A 12,618-nucleotide genomic window follows, 5' to 3' on the forward strand; every position below is an offset into this window, starting at 1 on the left:
AGGATACAGTATATTTGTCTGAGAATAATATGAGGTGAGCTGCCTGATCTGAGTTTCAGTTTTAAATAAAGAGTGACTAGTAGACTGGTCTCTAGTTTAGGAAGTGTTTTTTTTTTTTCAAAGAACTTGCAATTGCAATTACAAGGGATGTAAACATACACGACAAACCTTATCAGGTTGGATGGTGAGATGTGTTTTCTAAATATCACCGCGGCATGCTTAGCTGGAGGTCAGAATGGCCCAATGTACTTACTATTCAGAAGGCAACTTCTTCTCTAGCTCTCATAATTCATGCTTAAGAGTTTTAACAGGGGTTAACTTGGATCATACAGGTAAATTGCCAGGGGTTGAATTAGAGGAAGGAAGTATAAGTTAAGCATCTTTTTTTTCCTGATCAGCAGGTTCAACATTTTTCTAGCTAATGTTCTAAAGTCATGAAGTACTTATCGGATGAAGCCAGTCGTTCTTTCTCTTGCTGACACTCCTTTTCTCTCGTTCTCTTTTAGCCACCAACCTCAAACTCAAAGGAAAACAGAAAGTCAGAACTGAATTAATTAGGACTGCGGAAAAAACAATTACTACCAACCTGCCTTCAATCAAGGACCTTTGTTTGACTGCATGAGTCAAAAAGAGGGCTATGAAAATATTTTCAGACCCCTCACACCCCGGACATAAACTGTTTCAACTCCTTCCCTCAAAATGATGCTATAGAGCACTGCACACCAGAACAACTAGACACAAGGACAATTTTTCCCCGAAAGCCATCATTCTGCTAAACAAATAATTGCCTCAACACTGTCCAACTATTTACAAACCCTGCACTACTATTACTGTTAATCTTCTCATCACTCCTTATCACCCATCCCCTCCCACTTGTGACTGTATAACTGTAATTTTGTCACTTGTATCCTTATGTTTTATATTGATTGTTTCTTAGTATGATTTGATTGCTGATTGTACCCTATGACTATCATCAAGTGTTATGGCCTTATGATTTTTGACTCTTGACGAATGTATCTTTTCTTTTATGTACATTGAGAGCATTTGCACCAAGACAAATTCCTTGTGTGTCCAACCACACTTGGTCTATTCTATTCTATTCTATTCTATTCTATTCTATTCTATTCTATTCTATTCTGTTCTGTTCTGTTCTGTTCTGTTCTGTTCTATTCTATACTATTCTATTCTATTCTATTCTGAAGCTTGCCTACCGCTGATGCAGAAATATAAGGCTTCGGAGGAGACATGAGAACCATACTTGTTTTCATGTCAATCCAGGTTTCTCAATGGCCAATATAGCATTATCTATGAGAATTTTGTTTGATTTTTCTGCATGTTCATTTTGAGTTAAATTGACAATCACAAGAGTCTTTGTTAGAGGATGAAAAGAACTTGAGACAAAATAGGTACTTGTACTGGGGGAAGCAAAAATGAGAGCTTCAAACATTTCTAGTTGCCTTGTGAGATTCTCTTCCATAGTCTTAAACTCCTCTTATTATGCCAAACTCCCATATCATTAAGAAGTAAGGGGCGTGCATAAGTGTACAATCGTGCCAACTGTCTCTGTCCTATTGTCCCCATTTATTCGTACCTATTTCCTGTATTCATACTCATGTTTATTCTTATACCTATTATCTTGTAAGCAATTGACAAATCAAATAAATAAATAAAAACTCAATATCTAAATCCTCCCTCCCTCCTTTCCTTTCCTTTCCTTTCCTTCCCTTCCCTTCCCTTCCCTTCCTTCTTTTCCAGTGGTGGGATTCAATCTTTTTTACTACCGGTTCTGTGAATGTGGCTTGGTGAGCGTGGCAGGGGAAGGATACTATAAAATCTCCAGTCAGAGGTGGTATTTGCTGGTTCTCCGAACTACTCAAAATTTCCACTACCAGTTCTCCAGAACTGGTCAGAACCTGCTGAGTACCACCTCTGCTTCCCTCCCTCCCTTCCTAAAAAATTCCCAGTAAATTATCACCTCAGAAATGTATGAAACAGCCTTTCCAGATATATTGGATGCATTGGATTCCAGCTTTGTTTCTCCCTTTTGGAAATAATATTTTTAAAAAACAAGACAAAAGAGCATACTGTGTCCATAGAATGCATAATGATTAATCTGCTTATTGTGGGGAGGGAATGCGGGTTAAACAAAGTAAGAAATGATTAGTTAATCACTTGCAGTCAGGCACCTACATCATTTTTCCACCAGAATATTTATGCATTAAGTATTCAAAAAAGACCAGCCTGATGTGCAGCATTATCATCATAAATTACAGCAAATGTGAACAACTTTTCCATTCTGGCTTTTTTTATTTCCAACTTGGTTGGTAAACAAGCTTAGACTCTGAATATTAAGATGAATTTGGGATCAGGCATATTTGTTTTTCACTTTGGCATGCTTTGTCCTTTTGTGCTTTGAGAAATGTCAGCATCTCTTTGAATGCCATCCTATTCATTTGTGTTTGGGGATTAATCTACACCCTGCCTATTCAAAGACCCACAATATGGGCCAAATCTGCCTCTCATTTCTATGGATGTACACACGGGAAGTAAGCATTTGTGGTAGAGTTTAAAAAAATGTTTCACTTGTTTAAGATGGGCATGAATGTAATACTCATTGGATGTACTTCTGTAATTCACATCCACAGTCTCATGCAGAAATCATTTAAAATAGCCTAATAGTGAATTTGGCAACATATTCTTTGTATGATCCTATGGAAGTTGTGTAAGAGAAGGCTGGGGATGATTTTTGAATAGCAATAGCACTTGTATACTGCTTCACAATGCTTTACAGCCTTCTCTGAGCAGTTTACAGAGCATATTGTCCCCAACAATTTTGGTCCTCATTTTACTCACCTCAGAAAGAAGGAAGGCGGAGTCAAACTTGAGTCCTTTCAGGATATAACTCCTGACTATGGGCAGAGTCAACCTGCAATACTGCATTGTAACCACTGCGCCACCTTGGCTCCTCCTCCTAACAGTTAGGAGTTAATTGTGGAATTGTCATTTTCTTTATTAATCGCAACTCCTCCTTTCTTAAAACCAGGTCCCTAATAAGCAAAACGAAAACTGTGGTTGTCCAAAAGTTTCCAGTTGTCTCATAAGGGCTCATTGGTGCTCTCTGAGCTTGGTGGTTTTCTTGCAGAAGTTTCATTACCCAAACTAGGTAACAGGACTAGCACTGATGATATTACCTAATTTGGGTAATGAAACATCTGCAAGAAAACGATCAAGCTCAGAGAGCACCAAGGATCCCTCATATCAACCCTGAGCTACAACTATTTTCATTTATTAGTTCTCTCATAACAATGCATATCATCCTCATTTTTTCTCCTTTACCTGCTAGTTAGCCAAAACCAAATAGTTCCCATCATGTAATTATTTAGTGTCTAGATTTTAGATAAATTTACATTTAAACTTTCCTGGATTAAATGAAAGAGCAATTTCAACTGGTGTAGGTTCTTACTTCTCAAAGCAGCAAATTGCAAATCTTTGGGAAATTCTCAATTTACTGTCTTGTTTATCTATAATTCTTTGTATTTTCAATTTCAGGAATGAGTATAGACTGTGTTTTAGTTAAAATGGTGCAATTCTCATGAAAGAAAAAAGTATTAGGATTATTGTAATCCCAAAGATTTGCAATAGCATAAGCATTCTTTGGCAAGCAAAATCATGAGAATGTGAAATTGTGTGAAAGTTACTTTTCTGATATTATTTCCAGGCACTATGAAAAAAAAAGAGACATGTGAAAAGTGGACTTCTCATTCAAAATAAGTGGCTAAATGGCCCATTATGCAGGCAAGAGAGGATTCTAAGGATGGGTTTTACAAATTGCTCTTAAAGTGCTGCAGTCAGTAACAACCATGGAACATATGTCAAAATTGGCATGATGCCAAACTTTTGAACATATAAGCATAATATCAACATATCTAACGAAAGGAATGGGGTGCTTTCATTGCAGCACTTCATGTAACATTTTGTTGATTTTAAACTCCCCTCTCCCTGAAAATTCTAACAAGCTCACTGGAATTCTTTCATTATGGCTTATCTTGTATAAGAAAAAAAATGCTTATCATAGGTTTGGGGATTCTTGTGACCTTGCCTACTTAGTTCCATTCCTGGCACTTGTGACCAAAGCTTGACAGTAACTGCAATGTTTCAAGAACAGTTGAAATTTTATTTACTCTCAAATTTTTCTCCAGCTACTATGAAACTTTTGAAACATGTATGAAAGGGTTCCTAAAGATTAAGTTTGAAGAAAAAAAAAGTGATTATAAAAATGATTGTTCCTAATAGCAATAGCATTTAGACTTATATACCACTTCACAGTACTTTTACAGTCCTCTCTAAGCAGTTTACAGAGCCTATTGCCCGCAACAATCTGGGTCCTACCGACCTTGGAAGGATGGAAGGCTAAGTCAACCTTGAGCCAACGAGAATTGAACTCCTGGAATGAGCAGTGAGTTAGACCTGCAGTTCTGCATTCTAACCACTGCATCACCATGGCTCTATATACTAAATGGATATATAATCATTAAACAGACAGTTTTGGAAAGTGTTGAATTTTATTTACATAAACTTTATTTTATTTTCATGTTGTCCCCGCATCCTCTCCAAAGATGACTCTACTTCAGGGAACTGAAAGCTTTAGGTAAAAAGCCATAGTTAATAGACTATGGCTTTTTACCTAAAGCTTTCAGTTCCCTGAAAAATCAATATTAGTCTAAATCACTTACCTGATACAGTCACATCAGCATCAATTTTATACATTGATATTTATTCAAAGAAGAAAATAATTCTCAAAGTTAAACAATGATTTCATTAAAGCAGCAAACTAGATGGAAGGAGAGAAGCAGACACAATCCCTATATGCATTTTATAATGGAATCAGTCTGAAATGTAAAGTTAGAGGTCTGCAAAGAAATGGGTGTTTGCTTGCAATATCAGTGGCTGGGAGGGGGGGAAATGCTTTTAAGTTCCATCATCTGACACAAAGCTAGAGAGTTTTAGGCACCTGGCATCAGTTCTTTTTAAACCCAATTGCTTTCCTCTCTGCTTCATTACTACTACTACTACTACTAATAAAAAAAGTCCATTGTAGGTAATCTGCATAAAAATGTCATATTTTGGGCATTTAGAAGCCCTGTTTAGTCATTAAGACTTACTACACAACTGAAAAGGATTTTTTTTCTTATCCAAAGTTGATAGGTAAATACTTACAAGGATGTCTTTGCTGATTAGCTATTTGCTGATTAGCAATGATGACTGTAACAAGTACATCTGTGGCTGCATTGGCCTCTGGATAGATCGTGATCCTTAGAGTACCAAATTCTGGTTCATATGGTTGAGGTAGAGAAGGGGGTCCTGCTGAACATATGGTATGCATGATTGAATAAGGCTACAGTCAATGAAGAACAAACTGTGAAGTATTGGCATGGTAAGATTTCAAAACACATATTAGAACCTGCAAAATTGAACATATACAAAGGGAAACTACAATCAATGAAGAACAAACTGTGAAGTATTGGCATGGTAAGATTTCAAAACACATATTAGAACCTGAAAAAATGAACATATACAAAGGGAAACTTCACTAATTGAAGTTGGGAAAATCCCTGGTTTAGAGTGGCAATAGCACTTAGCAATAGTACTTAGACTTATACACTGCTTCACAGTGCTTTACAGCCCTTTTTAAGTGGTTTAGAGAGTCAGCCTATTGCCTCCAACAATCTGGGTCTTCATTTTACCAACCTCAGAAGGTTGAAAGACTGAGTCAACCTTGAGCCGGTAAGACTCAAAATGTCAAAATGCTAGTAATTGGCAATCAGCAGAATTGGCCTGCAATACTGCATTCTAACCACTGTGCCACCATGCACAAGAGTATTGCAAAGTACAGTGTAGGGGGGGAAATCGGCATGAATTAATAGTAAATACTCTGAAAAAAACAAGATTTGAAATGTTGAGGGCTCTCTCCAAAGAAGACATTCTTGATGGCTCAGTTAACCTAAGTTACCATATACAAAAATCCGGATAAGCACTAGAATGAACTATCTGCATCTCTTTGCTGCCATCCAGTGGCCATCCAGATTTATGCAGCCCAGAATTTTTTAAAAAAAACTCTAATAATGTGTAGAGCAACTTTCATAGAATCACATTATTTATTTTACATGTGTCATATCCACACAATCATTAATATTTGCCTGCTTTGTTTATGGATATATAAACTATAGAATATTGTTATCAACTCAAGGGTATAAGCACACTATCGTGTTTTTGCTTGTATAAAGGCACTTGCAGATGTGCTGTCATATTTCATTTATTTTCATTTGCTGGGGCAGAACATGACAGGAAATGGTACCTGTGTGGCAGCAGAACTCTGATAATATCTTTTTGTAAGCCAGCTGGACTATGACCTTGTCCCAAGAAAACCGGCTCTTAAAGATATGCACAGCTGAGCTCAATTTTCATACCAGCTTATCCATGACTCTTTCGTCTACACAGTGGTCTGTTCTACTTTATTTTAAAAAAAAAAAACTTTCAATTTTATTTCATTTGCATTTTTACCTTTGTTGATAAATTTCAGAGCAATAAAACAAGTACAACATATGACATAAAGCCTCCCTCCTTCTCACCTAAAACAGTGATAGATATGATAAAGCAACACACAAATCATAGCTATTTGAGGCATAAGTGAAAGTCAGATCTTAACTGATGCCAAAAATAAAGTTCTAGTGCAGGGAAGGGTAGGAGACCCATAATTGGAGCCACTCCTTTGCTTAATTGTGCTTGAGGAGTCCCTGGTGTCTGACTAGCACTGATGATGTTACCTAGTTCAGGTAATAATATGTCTGCAAGAAAACATCCATGCCAGTGGTGGGATTCAGTTTTTTTTACTACTGGTTCTGTGGGCATGGCTTGGTGGGCATGGCAGGGGAAGGATACTGACTGGAAGGATTTCCAGTCAGAGGTGGTATTTGCCGGTTCTCCAAACTACTCAAAATTTCTTCTATCGGTTCTCTAGAACTAGTCAGAACCTGCTGAATACCATCTCTGATCCATGCTGAGTATGCACCAAGGATCCCTCATTTCAACCTTGAGTTAAAAATATTATCCTTTATTGGTTATTTTTTTTTCTCTTTTCCTACCTTTGAGTCAATCTTGACTTCTGGTAACTACCTGGAGAAGTTCTTCCGTTTTTTTGGGAACTATTTTAAATTCCCTCCTTCCTATGGCAGAGAGAAAGTGACTGACCCAAGGTCAAGTTGACTTTGTGCTCAAGGCAGAACAAAACTTCCTGCTTTTCTGATTTCTAGCCTGGTGTCTATACTACACTACACTACACTAAATGGTCTCTCTTGCATAATATACCATTCACAAGAGTAGAACATCAGGGAGAGTTCTCTCAGCTGGTTTTATTACTCAAGAAGGAGAATTGAGGGAGAGATACTTGTTCAAATATTGGGCTTTCCAGTCATTGTAAATATAAGTAGTAGTATATTATTAATAAGAACCAGGGTCCTTGTACCACAGTGGTTAGAATACAGTATTGCAGGATAACTCTGCCCATAGCCTGGAGTTCGATCCTAATGGGCTCAAGGTTGGGTCAGCCTTCCATCATTTCAAGGTCGGTAAAATAAGGAACTTGATTGTTGGGGGAAATATGCTGATATTTGTAAACCACTCAGAGATTGCTGTAAAGCACCATGGAGCAGCATGTAAGTCTTGCTATTGCTCATGTCATTAGCACCTTGAACATAAAGGGTATTGGAAGGTTCTCCATCTACAGATTAGATGATACAGTATATTGTGAATGATGGTGCAGGATTGCGGTAGTTGACATTTAGGTTAAGTGTATTTATTTATTAGATTTTTATCCCATTATTATTACTTTTATAAGTAACTCAAGGCAACAAACATACAACATACACTTCTTGCTCCTATTTTCTTTACAAAAACAACCTTGTGAGGTTGATTTGTCTGAGACAGAGTGGCTGGCTCAAAGAGTGGCTGGCTCAAAGGATTTCCATGCCTAAGGTGGAAGTTAAACTCACAACCTCCCAGTTTCTAAGTCAGCATCTTAATAACTGCACCAAACTGGCTCTCCATTTATCAAGTAACAGTAATGTGGTCTCTTGGTTTTGGCTTGCTGTACAATGTTAGAGTCATCTGTGCTTTGTTGAAGTTCAAAATGAGCCAGTCATTGCTTTTTAAAACAATAGTTTATAGCTATTTGGAGAGGAGCCTCTTTGGCGCAGTGGTTAGAGTGCAGATACTTCAAGCTACCTCTGCAGCTAGCTGTCTACAATTTGGCAGTTCAAATCCCACCAGGTTCAAGGTTGACTCAGGCTTTCATCCTTCTGAGGTGGGTAAAATGAGGACCCAGATTGGTGGGGGCAATATGCTGACTCTGTAAACCACTTAGAGAGGGCTGTAAAGCACAGTGAAGCAGTATATGTCTAAGTGCTATTGCTATTTATATTGGGTTTTTTAAAATCTTCTAATTTTGTTTGTCCACCAGAGTTGCTTTAGCAAGATGGGTTGTGATAAAATTGCCTACTTTTAAAAAGATATTTTTTAGCATACTTTACTTGATTACCTTAATTACTTGATTACCTTGTTTTTATGATTCCATTGTTCTTTTGATGCTGCTCTAAAGATCTTTTGATAGATCTTAAATGTTTGTTTTTTTATGAATATATTCCTATTCCATTGAAGTGAACACAAAGTGCAAATGTGACACATAAACAAGATAACGGCACCTATTGCTGAAAGTCTGGCTCATTTTGAACTTCAACAAAACACAGACGACGCTAACAAGCAGAATCACTTTGCACATTGCTCGCTACATTCATCGAAGTTCAACATTAGCATGCAAGGTATGTGTGCCAGGTTGTCTGAGGGCTTTTGTTGAGAAAAGGGAACAATCCAGCTTTCTGAGTGGATCCTTGGACCAGAGCCAATCCTGCAGAGATTAACTGCAAATAACAGGCAACAGTTTGCAAAGCAAATGGTATTTGGGGAAGAGAGGAGGTAAGAAAGGGAGGATGCAACTTATAAATCAAGGCAGCATGAAAAGGAGATGTAGAAAATCACAGAGTATTTTCTATGATGGGAATGCTGATTACTTGCTCGCTTTATTCAAAAGAAGGATGCCGGTGTTTCTAAAAATCACTCTGACAAGGAAGCTGTAAAAAGCTGTAAATAAATACTCAGTAGGTATTTTGAGTGGGACAGACGTTTTGCAGAAAGAACTCATGAACCTTTTTTACAGTTCTGCTGAGTTGTACTTTATCTGATGTCAGGCTGAAGAATACCAAAATGATGAAATGTATCACTGGATCTTCAGCTGAAGAATTCCCAGGGGGAAGTGAACATCGCCCTAATAATTATGAGACTAACTCTCATCTTAGACTGGTTTAGCTAACACAGGATAATACTCATTTCAGATAGTCTAGAAGACAAAGGAATTGAGAGTTTCATATCTTTATCATATAAATCATGTGCATGCACATGCAAACACAAACATTTATAATGACCTGGATAATGTGAACATTTGAGTAGGAGTGACTTCCCAAAGATGGGACAAGACAATCAGCAGGGTCCCAAAAGTGCTTTTTCAATAGGCAGTTAGACTTTTTTTTCCCTTGAATACATTTCACTTCTCATCCAAGAAACTTCTTCAATTTGAACCAAGAAGCTTCTTGGATAAGAAGCAAAATGTATTTAAGGAAAAACAGTCCAACTGTCCAACTGTCTTTTGAACAACCACCTTGGGGACAAATATGATCTGGATGACTAAGAATCTCCATAGACAATTGGAGGAGTCCTTTTGGCTAGACTGCAAGGGTCTGAACATTTCAGAATTCAGAATATTTTGTTCTTGATATATTAGACTTAATTTAGATTCCATATTTATTGGCATCCACAAGATGGGTTCTTTATAAAGATTGTGGTTGAGTTTATGCAGCCTGTTTAGCTGGTTTCTGAGGTCCTAGGAAGATGTTCTGGGTTCTGTGGATGGCAACAGTGATAATGATGATGCTATGAAGTAATATAACCCTAACCCTAAGAGGAAACCCAATGCAGCCTAGTACTAATATATAATAATTAATTGCTTTAAGGTGGGGGAGGGAATAGGTCCTCAAGGTCATGACCGAGAACCTCTGCCATTATTACAGATTATCCTTGTAACCACCTTTCCTAATAAGGCACTTCTTAACCAAATATTTATTATACTGATGATGTTATCTAGTTTGGGTAATGAAACATCTGCAAGAAAACAGCCAAACCCAGTGAGCACCAGGAATCCCTCACTCTGTTATACAATTAGACTTGATGCTCGCTAGTATTAACATATTTTCCTACCAGGAAGTAATCTTGCATGGGGAATGAAGTTGTCAAGAAACAAAAAAATGTGGTCTACTCTTATCACACCACTCCAAAAAAAAAAAAAAAAAAGTTGCTTAGCTACATGGTGAACTCTGTCAAACAAGTTATCAGGGATCAGAACAAAAAAAGCTTTGTCTGCAAAGGAAAGCTGAAGCGTGAGAAAGCATTATCTGAAAGGCCAGTCTGATTCACTGTCAAGTGAGAACACTCTGTTACTGGAAAGTGGGAGAAGGCTGAGCCATGGGATAATTTAATCCCTCTTCCTCTTTTGTGCACACACAGACAGGCATACTCTCTAACTGACACATTAGCCTATAACATGCTAGTGTTTTAACAGGGTTATGTCAAGATCAATGTTTAATGAATTAGAACTCTAAGACTAAACAGATGGAATGCAGACAGTTTATAGGATCAATTGAATTTGCCAAGCATCTCTTACACTAAACGTGGGACCAGCCTCTCAGAAACATTTCCTTTTGGTTATGTTGTTAGGTGATATCTATTTATGCTTCTTTTCATGTCCCTGGCAACCCCTGGTTAACTTGGGTGGTTCATTGGCACTAGAAGGATGACATGCTACATCCTACATAACGTATATAAAGTAAATAAAATGCATGTTTGAGTGACATAAATATAAATTTTGCAAGCCCAAAAACCAGGGCTGGGGGCAGGGCTGGGTGACATGGGGAAAAAATAGTAGAATTCTGAAACAAATATAACCCACTTGACAATCTCTCCAAAGTTTGTGATCAAATTCCTGAATCAAAAAGAAGAAGTTCTTGCTATGTAAAATATCCATTGAAATAATGACAAAAGGAAAAACCTTTCCTGAATTCCTAAACGAAAAGAAAACATAGCTATGTTTGTGTGTGTGCGGAGAGTGGAAATGGTACTGGATCTGGCCGGATGTGAGGCAATGCAACCCGAGGCAAGGAGAAACTGGACTGGTGGAAGAGCCCGGAAAAGCCAGCAACCTGAATGCTACGATGAATGCTACTATGTTGTAAACAAGTTCGCTCCTCTGGTACACCAAGGCTAGGCATATAAGTGCTGAATAGAATAAACTAGCAATTAAGGCTGTCAGGACTGCATTGGGTCTAGCATTTGTAGATTTCCCTGACATTATATGCCATGTGCTAAATAAATAAATAAACCAGACAACCTCCATACTGTATATGCAGTCTGTGGGATAGATTGGCTGATGCTCCTTCCCAAAGGTGATTTAGTGTTTTAGTTTCATAATCCAAAGGAAATCTATTTCTGTAGTCTATATAAACTTTTTTTAGGATTAGCTATGTGTCAGATGCATGTAAGCAAGTAGTCTAAAGCTTTTCAAGGAACATGTGTACATCCATAGTATATAACAAATGGGGTGAAATGTGCAAAGTCCCACATGGATTTTGGACATCCATGGACATGGAAAATTGCAGCAAACCATGAATTCTCTCATTTTAGAATTAAGTTTAAACTTTCCTCATTATACTGAAATGCAGGATAATTGAAAAGAGGGACAGGAAAGAGTTACTCTATGAAATATAGTATTCTGAAGCCAGATAGATTGATACAATATAATAAAAGAAAAGTGCTTCCACTTCTCTCACACACAAAATTCAAAGCAGGATCTACCTCTGTTCAAAATTCTACTTTCTTTTCTTCCATATACAGAAAAACCTAAAATCTTAGCTAGGAAAATGGCAAGATGCCATTTACTGTTATTCTTGCTTTCTCTCATTCAGACCACTGCATGAAGATCTGATTTCTGGTAAGACATGTAACCGTCATTGTGGATCTGGCCAGAATTATTGATACCTATGCTCAAGAAAAGAGAGACTAGGAATAGAGAAGTGCATTATGAGATCACTATGCAGGTGACTGTGACAGGTAGCCTGAGAAAGGAGTGGTTATTTGTCCTTTGTGAAGTAACACAAAGAGAAAGATTATCTAATCTAATCTTTCTCTCTCTCTCTCTCTCTCTCCTCTGTGTGCGCATGTATAAATGAGAATAATTGAACCTTTAGTGTCATTGCCATGACTGAAATATTTTTACATACATTTTTGGGTCATGTTTTTCTGAAAGTTCCCGAGATAATTATTGCAGAAGTTTGAAGCCACCTGTGACAAAGATGTAGGCTTTGCTCATCTTTTATCATTTCTGCCAACTACCAAACAATTAGCCCTCTATATACCCAGTTGGAGCGGTCAGAAGAAAAATGAGAGAAGCTATGTGTAAAT

This window comes from Notechis scutatus, chromosome 1 (genome assembly GCF_049901735.1).
Source record: "Notechis scutatus isolate UNSWTSFEM ecotype Mainland chromosome 1, rNotScu1.2, whole genome shotgun sequence".
Lineage (NCBI taxonomy): Eukaryota > Metazoa > Chordata > Lepidosauria > Squamata > Elapidae > Notechis > Notechis scutatus.